Source organism: Pinus tabuliformis, chromosome J (genome assembly GCF_031772625.1).
Source record: "Pinus tabuliformis cultivar Carrire ecotype Pingquan chromosome J, CPIR1, whole genome shotgun sequence".
NCBI classification, from domain to species: domain Eukaryota; kingdom Viridiplantae; phylum Streptophyta; class Pinopsida; order Pinales; family Pinaceae; genus Pinus; species Pinus tabuliformis.
Window position 1 is genome coordinate 1,023,712,234 of NC_142295.1, and position 19,768 is coordinate 1,023,732,001.

Sequence of the window (19,768 nt, forward strand, 5' to 3'; positions counted from 1 at the left end):
GAAGTATGACCGAGATTACAAAAAGGACCTATAACAACTTTTCGGTTCTCGAAAATGAAGTTGAATGTTCTATTTGCAATAACTTTGGTCATGAAGATTCTGAATGCAGGAGCAGGTTTCAGCAGAAAAAGGAACAAGCCTCAAGCACCAAAACATGGAGAATAAAGGAACCACAAACAGAAAGATGTGGGATAGCATTTTATGCAGAGGGACAGGAAAATCTATGGTACATTGACAGTGGATGTTCGAAGCATATGACAGGTGATAAAGAAAAACTAGAGTCATATTCTGCTCTAGAAAAAGGAAAGAAAGTTTCTTTTGGAAATGATACTCCTGCAACTATAAAAGGAAAAGGCATTGCTCAGTTAAAAGAAAAGGTCAAGGCTGGAAATGTTTTGTATGTAGATGGATTGAAGCATAATCTTCTAAGTGTCAGCCAGATGTGTGATCAAAGAACCGAGGTGATATTCAGATCAAATGGATGTCTTGTTCGTGATCTTGATACAGGTAAAACAATGATCAAAGGGAAAAGAACTCTAAATAATCTGTACATATTTGAAGAAGGAAAACAACAATGCTATCTGAGCAAGGATGATGAGCACTGGTTATGGCATCGGAGATTGGGGCATCTAAGCTTTTCACAAATAAGGAAAGCATGCAAATATCAGGCAGTTCGCGATCTTCCAGATATCAAAATTCCTAACAACACCATATGCAAATCATGTCAGTTTGGAAAACAAACCAGAACTAACTTTCCAGAGAAGGAAGGATCAGCTAGCATGCCTCTTGAGCTAGTACATACAGATACATGCGGTCCATTCAGGAAAAGAACACCTCGAGGAGAAGAATACTTGATATTGTTCATTGACAATTTCTCCAGGTTTGTCTGGTTAGGACTTATGAAGCACAAAGATGAATCATTCGAAAAATTCAAATCTTTCAAAGCCTTGGTTGAAAATGAATCAGGTCACAAAATTAAGTGCCTCAGATCCGACAGAGGTGGGGAGTTTACCTCAAATGAATTTTTCGATTTCTGTGAAGAACATGGGATAAGAAGAGAATTCTCTACAGCTAGAACTCCTCAGCAAAATGGAGTTGTGGAAAGAATGAACAGAACAATCCAACAAATGGCTCGTGCTATGCTTGATGAGTCAGGAACTCCCGCAACTTTCTGGGGTGAAGCTGCACATGCTGCGGTTGTTATTCTCAACAAGACAAATGTTCGGGTGAACAGCACTCAAACTCCTCATGAGCTCTGGAGTGGTAAGACTCCTTCGGTAAAGCACTTCAAAATCTTTGGGAGCAAATGCTATATCAAGAATACTAATGAGCAGCTTGGCAAACTTGAACCTAGAGCAGATGAAGGCATTCTTCTTGGTTACTCTCCACATAGCAAAGCATACAAATGCTACAATAAAAGACTTGGAAGAATTGTTGACAACATTGATGTAGTGGTTGATGAGAAGGGATACATTCCTAGGAAAGTACATCATGAAGACATCGAAGAAGATGAAGGCTACCCTCAACAACAGAATGATGAAGAAGAAGAACCTCAAGAAGAACCAGAGGAGCAGACAAGAATAGAAGAAAAGACTCCATCCAGATATGTTCAGAAGAATCATCCAGAATCTCAGATTATGGGGCAGAAAGAAGCAGGTGTACAAACAAGAAGAACAGTTGCAGAAGCTTCAAGCTATTTGGCATTACTCTCCTCTACTGAACCACAAAATGTGAAAGAGGCATGCAAAGATGAATGTTGGGTGAAAGCAATGGATGAAGAACTTGAGCAGATCGAAAAGAACAACACTTGGGAGCTGGTTCCTAGACCAAAGGATAAGAATGTTATCGGAACAAAATGGGTCTTCAAAAATAAATTGAATGAAAATGGAGAAGTAATTAGAAACAAGGCCAGACTTGTTTGTAAAGGGTATGCGCAGCAAGAAGGAATAGACTTTGAAGAAACCTTTGCTCCTGTTGCAAGACTTGAGGCCATCCGAATGTTCCTTGCTCTCTCAAGTTTTCAAAACTTCAAAGTATTTCAAATGGACGTGAAATCAGCCTTTCTGAATGGAGACTTGGAAGAAGAAGTATACATTGAGCAGCCAGATGGGTTCATTCTTGGAAATGATCCAAATCTTGTATGCAGATTGAAAAAGGCTCTCTATGGTCTCAAACAAGCTCCAAGGGCTTGGTACTAGCGTTTGGACAAATATCTTCATCAACAAGGTTTTTCAAAAGGATCAGCAGATAGCAATCTTTATATAAAAGTTGAAAATGACAAATTGCTAATACTTGTTGTGTATGTAGATGACATTATTTTTTGCAGCAATGAAGAAGCTATGAGTCAAAGCTTTGCCTTGGTCATGCAGAAAGAATTTGAAATGTCCTTGCTGGGAGAACTAACATATTTCCTTGGTTTGCAAATCCAACAAAAGGAAGGAGGAATCTTTTTATCTCAAACCAAGTATCTCAAACAGATTTTGAAGAAATATGGCATGGAAGATGCAAAACCAGTATGTACACCCATGGTCACAGGATGTAGCCTCAGTGCAAATGATGAATCTGCAGTAGTACATCAACCAACCTATAGATCTATGATTGGATGTTTACTTTATTTGACAGGTACCCGACCGGACATCATGCATGCAGTCGGAATAGTTGGAAGATTTCAGGCAAATCCAAAGGAGACTCATCTTCAGGCAGTGAAGAGAATTTTCAAATATCTTCAAGGGACTCAAAATTATGGCTTATGGTATCCCAGAGATATAGATCTCACACTTCATGCTTATACAGATGCAGATTGGGCCGGAAGCGTGGATGACAAGAAAAGCACAAGTGGTGGTGCGTTCTTTATGGGTTCCAGACTGGTATCTTGGTTCAGCAAGAAACAGAGTTCGATTGCCTTGTCTACAGCTAAAGCATAATATGTTGCTGCTGCATCTTGTTGCACTCAACTCCTTTGGATGATGTAGACTTTGCAGGATTTTCAAATCACTTATACACCACCTATCCCCATCTTATGTGATAACACAAGTGCAATCAGCATCTCAAAGAATCCTGTCATGCATTCAAAAACCAAGCACATACCAATCAAGTATCATTTTCTTCGGGAACAAGTGCTTGAACAGAAGGTCAAGTTGGAGTATGTTCCTTCTAGGGAACAAGTTGCTGATATACTCACCAAAACATTGCCCAGGGACACTTTTGAATACCTCAGGCAAAAGCTGGGGGGTGTTGATGCATCATCTTATTGTTGAAACTCTTCTGATTGATGGTTGTATGCATGGTTCATCTGGGGTATATGTGTACACGTGCTGGGTGGTTGATTGGTTGAAGATTGATGGCACAGGTTCAGGGGGAGCATATAATGCATTGTTGGCATTATGGAGGATGTACAGAAGGAGATCATGGAAGTAGCTGCAATATGTCTCTATCTCTTTCATGGTGGATTATGGTTCTTCGTTGCAGATCTGGTTCATATTTAGGGGGAGCATGTTCTTAGGGGGAGCATAACCCTTTGCCCTTGATGTCAAAGGGGGAGAATGACACTGAAGTTTTTGAGGTTGCCATCAAGTCCAAAGGGGGAGATTGTTGGCATTAATGTTTCTGGTATGGCTATATGTTACAGATGTTGTACTTGATGGCAACACCCGTGGCAAGGCTCTCAATTTGTTGAAAATTAAGAAGTACGCAGGAGAACAGTTCAGAAGATGTGTACCCGCAGGTACACCGTGAAGGGACCGCGGCCAGACTCGTAGGTCAGCCGTTCAGGAGGTGCGTACCCCCAGTGCACTCACTTCAAGGTAGAGAAAAGCACACGAGGGGTTTCTTATGTTTAACCCTTGGTATTTAGCCGGCAGTACTTGTGTTATTATGGTTTTGGCTCGTGGTATTGATCCACGATTTTAGGAGGAGCTTGCCTATATAAAGCAAAGGAGATCACTTGGCTAAGTATCTTTAGCAATTGAATATCTTAAGATCTGAAATATTGGGTTATGAAAGCTTGATCTATATGTAAGAGAAGTTGAAAGCGAATCTGTGAAGGGTGATCTCTCGAGCGCATGATCAGATCTGAGCATCTGACTAATTGTGCCACACTGGTAGACTGCCAATTCAGCCCTAATAAGAAGTACGCAGGTGTTTTTACGGTACAGGTGCGTGGGTACGCAGAGCAGAAACAGAAGATCTGCGTGGGTACGCAGAGCAGAAACAGGAGATCTGCGTGGGTACGCAGAGCAGAAACAGGAGAGCTGCGTAGGTACGCAGAGCAGAAGAAGGTTCAGGTGCGTACGCACAGTAAAAGTACGCGGCGCGATAGTATCTATGAGTGCGTGGCTACAGTAACAGTACGCGGCGCGATAGTGTCTCTGGGTGCGTACCTGCAGTAACAGTACGCAGCGCGGTTGAAGAAACAGTGCGTGGACACGCAGTGCGGCAGAAGGGTCTCTGCGGGTATACGCAGGGGAGCAGAAGGTGATTTGCATACGCACGCAGACCAGAGAAAGAAAAACTGCGTATCTGTCTTAAGACATTTTGTTTGGCTGTATTTTTTTGTTGATAAGGTGTTCTGGGTTTGGTTCTATTATTGTTGATCTGGTTACTACAGTTGGCTGGGTGATTTTCTTATACTTGATGATCAATTGATGTTTATGGATCCAGTTTGAAAATTTATGAAAAGTGGTCCTTGTAAGAAAAGAAGTAGGGGGTTGTAGCTCCCTTCCAGGAGAGACTGGAAAACGAGAAAGAGTTGTAGCTCTCTATAGGTTGCAGCCTGCGTACTGGTAAAAGACTGCACCAGTACAAAACCATTGTTAAAGGAGTTTCTAATTTGAAAGAAGATAGAGACATATTGCAGCAGGTGGTTTTCACCCACATTGGGTTTCCACCTTATATCTGGTGTTCTTTGATGTGACTATCTGCTTTTCTTGTTCATGCTCATTATTTTATGGTACTGATATGCAAAAATAATTTAAAGTACAATTAAAGAAGATTTGTTAAAAGTACGTGATAATACTGATTCACCCCCCCTCTCAGTATTATTTCCAACAATATATATATATATATATATATATATATATATACTTTTATTTTGTTTTTAAAAAAATCAAAAAATCTTTAATCATTTTTTAAAAATCTAGTAATTTCAATTTAATATTTTTTATAAATAATAAATTTATAAATATTTATTTATTTAATATTATTATTAATTATTTAATAAAAATAATATTTCATATCTTATTATTATTATTTAATAAATTATAGATTTTTTATTTCATAATTTAGAAAAGAATAATAATGTATCTTACATGAGGGTTTAGAATTTGAAGTGTATTATTTATTGTGTATATTCATTATTTTTATTTTAATGATGATACCTTTTGAAATTTAATTTAAATCTATTTTTTTTATATAAATTTCTATATTTTATCAATATATTATATGAATATTTGATATATGAAAATTTAACTGACTTGGACTTTAATAAGGAGATGATATGTACATAAACTTCATCTTATACATGTTAATGAAGTTTTCAACTTGTCTAACATTTGTCTAAATTGCAGATTTGATTTTCAGCCATCTATGTTCTTCTTGCTTTGTAATTTCTAGCTATATATTTATTTTAATTTAACAAAACATAAAGACAACTAAGTTAAGTGATTTATGATCCTAGTTGAAGGAGAACAAATGTTGTCTTACTCCAGCATTTACTGCAACAAGTAAGATATCCAAATCTGGTTTAGTCATAATGAGATTTCCCTAGAAGGCTGAAACTTATAAAGAACATTTTGGTATCTTTCTTTTGGATTACCTAGAAGGTTAGGATGTTAAGAATTGAAATATTGTCCATTGTCTCCACTATTTTCTTTTGTATAGCATAAAAACCCTAAGAATAAATGTTTACACATTTAGTATCCAAGAATTCTTTGGTTAAGTGTTGAAACTTCTGTTTTGCATTAATGTCATTTTTGCTTCCAAAATTTCAATATGGTGTTAGAACGTTTGTGGCTAAGACCACTATAGGTGTAACCAAGGGCTTCTATTTCAACTAAAGACACTTGATAAAGGTGCTTGACCTTGCTTGAGGTTGTTGGACATGAAAGTGAAACCAGTGTTCCATGGGGATGCATCCCTCAGGGTTAGGTGCACACATCCATCGCACATGGGACAAGGGGACCTCTGGGGAAATGTTTCCCTTCATCCCCCTTTTTGGGAGATGCAAGGGGACATAGCGACAGACATTTCCCTAGTGTGGGGGATGAAACATCCCAAAAAGGATGCTTCTAGGAGTCCCCCATTAATTTTGTCTGATAACAATAATTTATGAGTGGAGAAGCTTAATATTAAATCCTAAGGCCCTACTAATGCTTTGTAATTAATGGTAATGTTAAATTATTAAAGTAAAAGTGATATTCTCCTTTATCTTTTATTTTCATCCTTTTGCTTACATTTTTAACATTACAATGAAATGACTTGGGATTTTTGAGAGTGGTTTCAACCTCATTAGACTTCATCTAGAGAAAATAGTATTTCATATCCCATTCAAAATTTAGCAAACTTAACAGTTTTCAAGATTTCAATGTTGGCAGGATTGCAATGTTTCTACTGGATTCTATCAAGTATGAGGTTCTAGAACTAACATTTAATCAGGAGCACCAAGCCCAAAATCAACCCTTTTGAGGGGGGCATGACCCCTTTTATCACTCTAAGATTTTCCTAGTCTGTAGAGAAAAACCCTAAGGTAACTCTTTCAAACCAATCTTTAGGGCCAAAGGCTAGCCCTTTCAAGTCAGAGAGGGCTCTCTCGTTTACAATTCAACTACCTAGTGTCACTTCAACAGTTGGTTGTGTCTTTAGTACAGTGGCTAGATCATGAGTTCAGTAGGGTTTGAAAATGATGGCAAGGAAGAGAGAAAGTCTATCCTTGGGCATGGAGTCATAGCAAATTCAAATCAATAAGCGGTTACTAGGATGTTGGATGTAGTGATAGAGGCTAAGAGCAGGACAGTTGATGTATCCTTAGATAATCTTGCCATTGAGAGTGGTAGGAGAAAAAAAGAAAAAATTGTTTAAAATAGAGCATTTGATAGAAGAATTTTGTTCAGTTAAGATAAGGAAAGTGATACTTAAATGGTAAAAACAGAGCATGAAAATGAAGCATGAATTCCACTTTAATACCTTCATTCAATCATAAGGAAGATAAACATTTAATGAAAATAACATAGGTAAACACATTCACCAAGAAACAGACCAGGACATATAAACACATGAATTCTCAACTTTGAAACACTATGTTCTTCTTATCACTAGTCACCTAGGATTAACCAACAATAACAAAGCACATACACTGATTACAATTTTTCTCAAATTTTGAACCATTGGTTTTTAGTCATTATCAACTTTATAGAGTACTTGCAAAACCATAAGCATGTTTTTAGGAATGTCTTAATTACAACAATCTCAAAATAGCTAAGTATATCTCTAATTAAAACTAAATACATTACATTTCTTAATAATAAAACAAGATGATAATATTTTTTATCTGAGAATTATGTTGTTGCTGAAGACCTAGTTGAAGCTAAGGATCAAAACTAATTATTGATATTGTACCCAAATTTTATGAAAACCCTACTTCATCATCAAGCTTGGTATGGTAATTTCTTTCTTGAAATTTGGTCTTGATCCAAAAAAAGGGAATTCGGTATGTAGATCCTTCCTTTAGGGTTTTATTTGCTCCAAACTGCTCCTTGTTTCCTTAAACAAATAGGATTTTCCCGAGCCTTGACGAATTAACTGGAATACCTCAAATCAGGAGAAAAATTGGGAACTGTTGACAGATTAAATGATTGTTTTCTCAAAACGGGGCAAAAATTCGCATTGTTAATATAACTGTCACCACTCATCCAAAATGAAGTGCAAATAGTGTGAACGGATTAAATTTCTGCGCTATATAAAAATTCTCCTAACAGGTTGTTGGAAAAACAAAAGACCGCATACAAATGCTTCATTTGAGTATGCTAGGTGCCCGCAACAAAATATCAACTTCACTCTATCTCCTTTTCCTAGTCTTCTTGGCTTTAGCAGTATGCTCTTTGCTTTGATTTTTAGGCTTCCTAGAACTAGCAATTTTATCTTTGTTTATGACCATATATCTATGAGGTGTGTTATCTACCTCAATTACTTGTTGTGTCAGGCTAGGGTTTTGCTTGAGCTTGAGTTGCAACCTCAATTTATTTAGTGGTATAGTGTGCAGCCTTCTTTCCCCATAGATCTCAGCTAGTGTAGACTCCTCAACAACCTCTATTTTCTCTGTCTCAGGATCAACAGCTTCAGCCTCTATTTCCTCTATTGGTTCAAAAACTTTTGTATGTTCAGGAGATGACATAAGAGGAGGAGACATGGCTTTCCTTTCTAGAATTCTCCTAATTCTTCTCGTGTAGACCTTTCTCATTTCAAGAAATAGAGGAGGAGGTTTCGTCATCATGCTTTTCCTCTGAATTATAGTCTAGACAGATGAGGTCCCTCCATGTTGTACACAGGTTGTTGTGGTATTTTATTATTAGGATTCAGAAGTGGTTGAGTGGGTAGTTGATTTGGTTTTTGTTGAAATGGTGAGGAGATTTGTGGGTTTTGATTCTGAACTAGAATTTGTGGTAATTGGTTACCTTGGGGAATTTGATTAGATGGTGGTATAAATTGTGGTGGAAGATAGGATGGCGAGTATTGTTGATATTGAGCATAGGCTCCATAAGGATTTTTCCATCCTTGATTCCAAGATTGTGACTGTGGCTGAGCCCAAGGCTGCCAGGCTGGATTCCAATTATTTTGTGAAGACTGAGCAAATTTTTGTGGTCTGAACCCTTGTGGTTGATTTGTTTGGGGTTTTTTCCATGGTCTCTTGGCTATAAAGTAAAGAGGATCTACTTGTTATGGAATCCCCTCATCGTTAAATACAGCCTTGAGACCTGGTAAAGAAGGACATTCCTTCGTATCATGATCATATACACATATGACACAAGTTTCTATGGCTTTTGAATCTAAGGGACACTCTCTTAGAACATGTTTCTTTAGACATTTGGGACAGAAGATAGATAATGTAGCATTTGCAGAATTCTACTTGTTTTGCATTTTAAGGGTGTTTATCTGCTCACTTACACTCCATAAAATATCTTTCTTAAAGGTATCAAGAAAGTTTCCTAATTCTGCCTTGCTGACTGTCCCAGTTGCAGATTTATTAATTCTTGACAAATGGTAGTCAGGGAATATCTCCCTTCCTAGTTAGGTTAAGGAGATCGATCCACTCATATTTAATAGCTCTGAGTAAAATGGATTTTAAGGTTTCCTCATCCAAATTATCCATTTTTTCTCTTTTAACATTGTAGACAAACCTTTCTACTAAATCTTCAATATTTTCATCTTCTTTTTGTTTCATTTTGAAGACTTTGTCTTTAAGGTTATTAATCTCTGTATTTTCCTAAGAAATCCTGTTTCATTTGCCCCCATGTTGTTATAGAATGAACTCCTAGACTCACGAACCATTTTAATGCTGAGCCTTTTAATGTAGCAAGGAAATTTTTTTATTTTTGAGCATCATGCAGATAGTCATATGATCTGCATAATACTTCAAATTCTATTAGAGTCGGTCTGTTCAGCCCTCCGTAAGAGATCAAAACCTCTTTGTTGCATTTCATATTAGGAGTCCCACCCAGTCATCTGCATTCCATTAGGCGCATCGATTATCTAACGAGAGTGGTTTTCCTCATGTCCCTCATGTCATTTACCTGATGGTTCATGTCTGCTCATTAAAAAGGCACATACAGTCTTATTTTCATTAAAATTTGCAAAATCTTGTCTTTAGGGTTTCATGGTCAATTAGGTCAAGGTTCCTTTAGGGTTTCATCAATAAATGTGTCAAAGTGTCCAATAATCACCAGCAGGCATGAGGAGGTTTCCTTATCAAATAATTTCATCACCAAGTGTTCGACATTGTGTTTTAACACAGAATATTTGCATTTATTGTACTAAAATCATGTAAATTTTGTTTTTCTCATTGTAAATTTCTTCATCTTCACCCTGGTTATTTCCTTAGCCTAAGAAGCTCCAACACTTGCAAAACACAAGCAAAGTTCAGCTCATCTAGTTCATCAACAAAGCCAAAAGGGGAAAAAGTCCAAAAAACAGAGTTTGAAATCAAATCATTTTGAAAACATTATAAAAGTGGCTTTTGGAAAAGTTAATTTGAAAAGACCATGTATAAAACATGTCTCCAAATGTGTAAAGCTCATTTGCACTCCAAGAGCAAAGAGAAAGCAAAACAAAATCATTTTGGGGTGAGCAAGGTGAAATCGGAGAAAATTGATCAAAAAACTGGTGCGCGGTGCATACACTGGGCGCAGCGCATTGAGCCTCAGAACCTAGTGTAAAATAACACGGGCGTGGCGCATTGGTGAGGCGCGGTGCATTGGGTTGAGTGCATGGCGCATACAGCCAGGAAGCTTGAAATTTACCAAATCTGCTCCAAAATCGCTCAAATCGCCCAAAACTGCACGGATTTGTCAGGTAGAGCCTCCATTATTATTCTCTATCCAAGTTGGGTGCCTACTTCATGATGCTTGTTTCATGGTGATTGCTTAAATAAGTTGAACCCTATCATTTTAAGTTCCTCCAACAAAAATTGTTGCCTAGGGTTTTGATGACTATTTTGCCACCAAGTTTACTCCCTTATCCTTTTTTCATTGATTCCCTTATTCCTTAAGTTCCACTACCCCCTTAAAACACTAATCCCTTATCCTAAGTCCCCTTTCTCAAAATCCCAAATGCACAAAACCATAGTCTCATACTTAAAATTCCCAAACCCTAATGGCTATCCCGAGAGCTTCACGTCATCATTCGACAGAACGTACCATCATTCAGAGGGTTGTTATCATCATGCCAAGTTCCACACATTGAGGTCGGTTTTACTCAAATGATGTTTCTAAGAAAAAAAAGATGAATTTGGGAAAAATGAGAGAGGTTTTTGTCCAAAACAGGCCAAGGAAGAAAAAACTCCATCACTTTTTACACAGGTGTCATGGTTTAGGAGAAATGTCAAAAATACAGTTTCCTTGGGAGAATTGGTGCACCTCTGAAGTGACCTTGGGAAAATCAAGATTTCTCCTAGCTTGGTTGTCCAAATGACTTGCTTGATGAGTCAAAGGATAACTCGACACAAAGATATTTCCAATGAACTATCATGAGCTTAATTTGGGGTTGAGGAAGGCATTCAAAAGTTGACTACAACAGCACTCTACCTTTAGGCAGCCTCATTTGGCACTTTTTTACAAGTCTTGGGAGATTTGATTTTTTATAGGGAAAATGAACTCCAAATTGAAAAATTCTAGTTGGGTTGGAAATTAGACTCAAATACCTTTCCAACGAGCTATCTTGCACCCAATTCAGACACCAGGAAGGTCCTCAAAACTGGTTTGCAAAAAGGTGCTATGCACAAAAATTTTTAAAACAGGGTTTTCCTCCCTATGCGTCGCGCCACGTGGTGCTCGCTTTTGCTAGGGAGCTCCAAATCCAAAAAACTTTGCATTTTTTGATTTTTCATGATAAATTATGGTTGTTGGTGCATGGCCAAGAAATTTGGGCAAGTTTTGAGTCCTCAGGAGGTCAAAAACACTCAAAAAATGACCTCACTGCCCCTATTTTGACACACAGGAAGCAGTCTTGGGAGATTGAAGTTTTGGAGGGGCAAATGACATCCAAATCCAGAAATTTCACTTGGTTGGAAAGTAGACAGGCAGGGCTTTCCAATGAGCTATCCTGGGCTCAATTTGGACTTCGGAAAGTGCCTCAAAATCAGCTCCAAAGTGGCGCGACGCATAGAGAATTTGGGTGCGGCGCATAGAGAAATTTGGCCTCATTTTCACTCTTCAGCTCAGAAATTCACCCAGTTTTGACTAGTTTCACATTTTCATGTAACTCTTGATCTATTTGGATGTAATTTCATGACCATGATGTAATTTTGGCACATTTTTACTTGTTCTAGAAGATTCATTCACCAAAAGGTGAAATGTGAGTGAATGAATCAGTTTCCTAACATATAGAGGCAAGTTGTTTGACTACCTCGATTTCAGTGCCTTGTTTAGAATTGGTTGAAACAACTCCTAGAATGATGAGCTCGACCCTTAGAGGCATGGGAGTGGGTTAGGATGGTCTATATTATGTAATTTTCCAACAAAAAACCCCCAAAACAATCAAATCAAATCCTTGCACTTCATACCTAGCCTAAGATTAGTTGTTAAATTAGTCATCTCCAGCCCCATTAATTATCTTTTGCTGAGATTGACTTGGAGAGAGCCCTCTCCTGTCCTCGTAGGGCTAGCTATGAGGCTGAGCGTGGTTTGATGTGGACCTAGAACCTTGCCTTTTCAGCCTGAGGCAAATCTAGGCTCTAACAAATTCGAAGAGAATGTCTCTAGGTCTTCGTTTCTTTTTCCATGGAAATTAGGAAGAATTGAGGGTGATATATTTTTCATTGTGAGGTTTGTATCTTGATCAAGAATAGGAAATCCAGAAGGATCTTGGTTTCCTCTACCTCTACCCCCTCCTCTTTTCCTATCTCCACCTCTACCTCTACCCCCACCTCCTCCAATCCTATTTTCCTCGCCATGGAAATTGTGTACCTCTCCTTCCCCTTCTTCAACCATGATAGATTCTTCGGAACTAATATAATGTTCTTCTAATATTTCTGATTCCTCTATCAATGGTTGTTCAAAATAAGTTTCATGTTCCTCTTCTTCACTAGGAACTTCTAATTTTTCTCCCAAAATTTGTTCAACAGTGGAGGATAGAAAAATTACTCCTGTAGTTGGGGATATAACATTTTATTCAATTACAACTTCAATAGATGAAGTGGGTGAAGTTCTAGATTGGATTTCTAATCTTGAGATTTCAGGAAGTCTTTGTCGACCTCTAAATGGAATTCAAGTTTGAGTAGGTGGTGTGGATTCTCAAAATCATGGTGAAGTGAGTGGATTTGTGGGATTAAACTTCTTCCTCGCCCTACAAATCTACCTCTAGAGTCTCTATCCCTACGCATATCATGTTTTGAATTAACGATTTTTTCTTAACTTCTATTTGTACTTCCCCAACAATGACGCCAAAATGTTTGGCCAATTTAATGTTTTTAAATTGTCAATCATAAATTATCAACCAGGGCAGGTATACTGATGAAGTACAGGTGCACTATATGTGCTAGAATTTATTTCTTATGTCATTATGCTCTTGGTAGGATCTAAACTTAATATTAGTATGGAGATGGTGTCGTTAATTATATTAGTGTCTTAATCCCTAAAGTTATCAGCTAATTTCCTAGGAGTTATTCTCTATTGAATCAGTTTATGGATGATATGAGAGTGATTGTAGACTTTGCCTGTGTTAGACTATTTTGGATTTTTGTCTTGAATTTTTATGCTGCAGCCAAATCTAATTTACTAAGTAAAAGAGAAATCTATTCTATCAAACTGTAAAGGAATACTGACTGAATTCAATTGCTAAGGAGAAGACTCTCACTCTTTTACTTATTCAATTTCATCCAAACAAGACATTCTGAACAGCAGCTACGCTATGAAGTAAAAAAAATTGGACTACACTAGATAGAAAGCAAATGAAATAGCCACACTGTACCAGATAAAAGGAAAATCAAATAGCAGAGTTAAACTAGGTATAAATCAAAGGAAATTGCTTATGCATATAACAATTTACTGGCGAACTCATCATACTACATTTCTTCACACAAAACAGAGTATTCAAGTAATGAAAGAAATCTAATTGCAATCAGTTAAAGACCTGTTACTGGTCGTAAGGGACCTCCATGAATTAGTTGACAATCTCCAATCAACGCAGCAAATTGCAAACATGAAACCAAGTCTATTACTTGCAAATGAAACTTAACAAGTTGTTCTAAAAAATTACATGAATTGACGCACACCCAAAACACATTGCGGCCATAGTTTTTATAATAAGTCTTTGACATAATAGTATGAGCATTTCAAACCTAAATATCTTTATTTCGATCAAACTATATCACTAAACAATCTATTTTCTATTCAGAAAATAAATCGATAAGATTTCGTGAAAACTCGGATTCTATCTAGCGATAATCTTGTGGTTGACTTTGGATTTGACCGTGTTATCCTACAACCTTCTTGATGAATTGGTTCAAGGAAGTAGGAAGGAATCCATGAGGGAACCATTCCTTATCCATCCGTGTCTTTCTTCGCCGAGTTGGAGCTTCTGAACCTTGCGAACAATGGAGGCAGCTGCAAAAATCTGGATTAGCTACATAAACAAACCAATTTCGTAGCCAAATGCATTCATTAACAAAACAATAGGGTATATAGAAAAACATGAAGAATGAGACATGTAATTGCTTACCCTTAACAAAAACATGTGCCTATTGCATTATGTAGGTGATAAGTATATGAAAAAGGGATGTTAAGGTAAGACAATCTTTGGACTCTACATTCCCCCATGCTGGAACTTCCACACAATCATGAATAAGATCAGAGAAAATTCCAAGAACTACTCTTTGGAATATTGCTGGAGCATTGCATAATCCAAAGGAAAGTACTCGATAAGCATAAATTCCCCATGGAAAAGTGAATGTGGTTTTATTTTGATCTTCAGGGGCTACCTGAATTTGGTTATATCCACTGAACCTATCCAAGAAGGAAAAATACTTTTTTCCTGCTAATGTGTCTAAAACCTGATCTATAAAAGGTAGTGGAAAGTGGTCTTTTAATGTTGCTTTATTTAGTTCCCTGTAATCGATGCATACTCACCATTTTGCATTTTTCTTAGGAACGATTACTAGGGGTGAAACCCACTAACTATCAGATATCGAATAAATGAAATTTACATCTAACAATTTCTGCAACTCCTCAACAATTTCTTTTAAATTTTCGTTCATTCTCCGTTGAGGTTGTCTAACCAGTCTTGCATTCTGTTCAAAGTAGATATGATGTATTCAAGTTTTAGAACCAATCCCTCTCATGTCAGTGTATTCCCATGCAAAAAGCATAAGAATGTTTCTATAAAATTTCTATCAATTGATTCTTTTGCAATTCTTCCAGGTTTTTATTAACATTCAAGGTTTTCCCTGGAAAGATTTCTATCAAAGGATTCCCAAATTTTTCCATTGGGAAAAATGATACCTGTTTAGATGAGAGATACGCATTGCGGCTACGATCATAATGTGAGGAAGATTCACTATTTTCCAGTAGATTTAGAATTTGGTCTTCCTCTCTTACTTGTTCAGTAGTAAAAATAGGTTGTATATCTTCTTCATCTTCTATCCATTCTTCAGTTTCTGTATCTATTTTTGTCCTTGCAGGAGGGTATAATGTAAATTTATTTGTATAATTTCCATATGAGATAAACATCTCACCTAATCTACAACCGATGAAAGCATCAACTGTAGCTACCCAAGGTCTTCCTAGAATTAATGGATGTCTTGCTAAATTATTCTTGGGTGTTAAGACCATGAAATCAACAGGATATTCCCAAGAATCTAAGGATACACAAAAATCTTCCAACACACCATCTGATTTAATAATAGACCTATTGGCTAATTGTAATAAGGTTGGTGCGTATTGAAGGTTAGGAAGCCTAAGTGTGTCCATAACTTGTTTACTCATTATGTTTATGGCTGCTCCTAGATCAACCAGTGTGTTTGGTATTTCAGCTCCATTGATGTGAATTTTTACAATGGGGCTTCTTGGATCTAAATATTTTTGAATTTTCGTCTTCCCCATCATAATGTCTGCAATTTTTCCAACTAACTGAATTATTTTTATGTCTTATCTTTTTCTTCCTGATCTTTGTGTACTTAGTTCCTTAATTGTTTTCACAAAAATTGGTATTTATTTTATGGCTTGTAATAAAGGAATCTTAATACAGACATTTCTCAATTCATCCATCATATTGTAATCAAGCAAGATAATTTGTTTTTCTACTCCTTCATCAATTTTCAACCGTTCAAGGAAAGGTGGTCTAATTGATACCGAGGGTTGTTCTATGATGGGAGTATTTATTGGAACATGTCTTGTTTCTTTATTCTCTTTCTGAGGAGAGAGGTCTCCCCTTCTTCTGATTGGTTTTTGTGCTTTTGAAGATCAGATCTTGTTTCTTGAATGACAACAAGGGGTTTTCTTGGTAACACCTTTCCAGACCTTAATTGGACATTATTTAGGTATAGTGGAGTTATTACACAAGTTTGAGGATTTTTCCCCTCCATGTTGTACATAGCTTCTTGTGGTATTTTATTATTAGGATTTGGAAGTGGTTGAGAAGGTAGTTGATTTGGTTTTTGTGGAAATGGTAGGGAGAGCTGTGGGTTTTGATTCTGAACTAGAATTTGTGGTAATTGGTTAGCTTGGGGAATTTGATTAGATGGTGGTAGAAATTGTGGTGGAAGATAGGCTGGCGAGTATTGTTGATATTAAGCATAGGCTCCATAAGGATTTTTCCATCCTTGATTCCAAGATTGTGACTGTGGTTGTAATGTCCCATATGGATCAACTGGCAACGACAAGACGAAATAGCCTATAAAACCCCATAGGCTATAGTCTTGATAAAAAGGGAAAAACCAATTTTCAAAATGTTTAGGGAAACAATGGGTGAACTTAGAGAAACCCCATGAGGGAATTTATAAATAAAGAGTTGGAATCATTTTGGCATGATTAATTTAGATTGGAATATCTCTATTTTTTTTTAACGTGAGGTTCTAAGGGTTTTAAGACTCCTTTTCTTTATCTAGTTTTGGTGGTGAAAGATTCCACCCTAGCTAGTCTTATCTAAATTCATTAGTGAAAGATTCCACTCTAGTCAGACATCTTTCTTCAATAAATTGTTTGATCTAGCACATTGAGATGTCGTACTTTGCACAATAATTCATTTGGTCGGAAAGGTATAGTGGAAGTCATTTTTGGGGCCATAGATATTTGAGCTATAGGGTCGCAACCACAAGGCACAAGGGAAACAAACCAGTTTGGTCACATGGTTGCAAACCAGTCATGTTGCAAGGCTGCAAACTAACTAGGCCGAATGGTAACAGACCCTCAGAGCTGCAAGGCCACAAAATAGTTGGGCTATAAGGCCATAGACCAGCCAAGCCGCAAGGTCACATAATAGCTGGGTCGTAGACCAACCTGACCATAGGGCACAAACTAGTCTGGCCACAGGGCTTGAGGAGATAGACCATAACATTTTAGACAGTGAAGGATTTTCTTGGTCAAGAAAGGGTCTAAATTATAGGATAGTTAGGTTGTTTCATGATATATTTTAGTTGTACCTATTGTTGGGAAGCATATTATCACATTCAAGTCTAATTATGGTAATGATTCAAACAACAGGAGCATGTTCATCGAAGGAACAAGAGCTTGAACCTCTATATAGTGAATTCAGGCACTATCATAATTGGAACAAGAAATTAGGAAATGAATCACAATTAGTGTAGTGGAAGTAAACTAAAGTGTTAGGGATATAGTTGGAGTAGTGGTAATTGGGTAATGTTATTTGAAGTATTGATTGACTAAATATCGGTATTGTAAAACTGGTGGAATATTATTCTTGGGAAACTAGCCCTAATTCCTCATGTATTGAGAACTCATATCATTACAAGAGATATTTATTCCTATTGGATGTCTTTATGTTACTCAATGATGCTTATTTTTAAATGAATAAATTTTCACTATTGGCATATAATATGTCTGATTGATTCAAGAAACCCTAGCTAGCATAGAACCCTAAAGGTAACATTACCCTAGGATATCAGAGGTCCACCTCCTTGTGTTTGTTAGAATGAATTAGGATCTCAAAGATAAGCATGAATTGCATTTCATTAATAAGAAACGCATATAAATTGAATGTTCATGTGACATTTGAATTCTTCTTCTAAGGCCCCTTGAACTCCCAGTGACAATTCATATTCACCCTAACAGATTAGTTGGCTAGAATTACCCCCTTAATCTGAAAAGGTTCTTGTAATTTCAAGAAGAGAGATAAGGATAGCTACCAATCATTGAATGTGCTCTTTGAATTTCATGTTTTGGAATGACCACAAACCCAATGGCTAGCAGAAGCTCCCTCTTAAACGAGCATCGTCTGGCTTTATCTTCATCAAATTTTACATCCCTTCGCACAACTATCATTCTGAGGGATGGAAAGTACACATGGTAGTTGTGGGGAGTTTCTATATAACCCAAAAAGTCCCCCAATTCTGATGTCGGCTCTATATTCTTCCTTGATTATTTGGAGACATGGTAGTAAACAGAGGCTCCAAAAATCTTGAAGTGCAACATTTTTTTCAAGGTTAATCCTCTATGCGAATAGAGACGATCCCTCTAGCCCAATGTGTGGGTTTAGCAACTGAAGTGACAATCAACTAGACATATTCCTAGGTTACAATTGAAAATAAGAATGAAAGGGATGACCTACCTCGTTATGATGTTATTCTGATCTCCTTTGTTCAGGACCCTAAACCGCTTGTATCACAAGTTTATTCCTGCTTCTCTCAATGTTTATATACCAGAACAAGTGATCAAGACACAACAAGGCATGCCAAATGAATAGAAAATCCAATATCAACCTACTTAACTAATCAAGGAATGTCAAGCTAAATGATACATGAACATATGCATTTTGGGAAGATGAACCAGCAGTTGTGTATTATTATAAAATAAAGGGAAGCTTACAACCAAAGCATTGATGTTGATAGGCTCTCCTTGAGTGGTAATCCAAGTCCAAGCCAAGAACTCTCCAAGAACTCCTTCTCCAAGTCAAATGAATAGCCTCTAGGCACAATCTTAACATAAGGGTGCAAATAGACATAGACCAACCAACCTCTAACCATTTGGGAATGGGAGAAGATGAATATATAGGCAAAGAATGGGAGTTAGGATCTCTCCAAAGATAGGAGTAGGTCCTCATCTCAAGGAGGTAGGTCATAGGGATAAGACCAAGAGGCCAAGTTGGGATAATTCAGCCTCATCTATGCCAAACAACCGCCAGCTCGCCGCTCTGGAAGCTTCTAGATCACGAAGCTTCTCATCCTCTTTGGGAAAATTTCCTTTTTGGGGATCATCACGGGTATACAAGGTAACAAAGCGATGCCATCGCAAGTCAAGAGTGATGCAACAAGTGACCATTGTGGTTTTTAACCTCATAAGAGCGATGAGTCTCAAAATTAGGGTTTTAGAGCTATTTCTTCTGAGGAAAGCTCAAGGGATTTTCCAATCAATGTTCTAGGGAGGATATGAACTACGTATCTGAATAAGTACACTACATGATGGTCATGTTTTGGGCACTTCGTGGTATTTCACAGGGAAGTGTACGAGTGTGACAAAATATTGTGAACATATGCCCCCTGAAGCATGAAGGTAGAACGGGGAGTGATGACTGAGATGCTTTACGAGCTTTTGCAAGGACGAGGACACACACTATCAGGAGATCTGCAAATCAAGGACGCATATACATATACATATCTAAGAGCAAGACATGAATCTACAGCATGGGCACAACCATCCAGATAATAAGGACTATATGAAAGGATCCATGGCATGGGCACATCCATCCAATACAGAAGGATCACCTGTAATCTATGATCTAAGGCATGGACATAACCATTTGATTTATAAGGATCATCATAAATTTAAAGTCCCACGGTATGGTCACAGCCATCCGTATAAAAGAAACATGTGTAAAATCATGAACAATACAT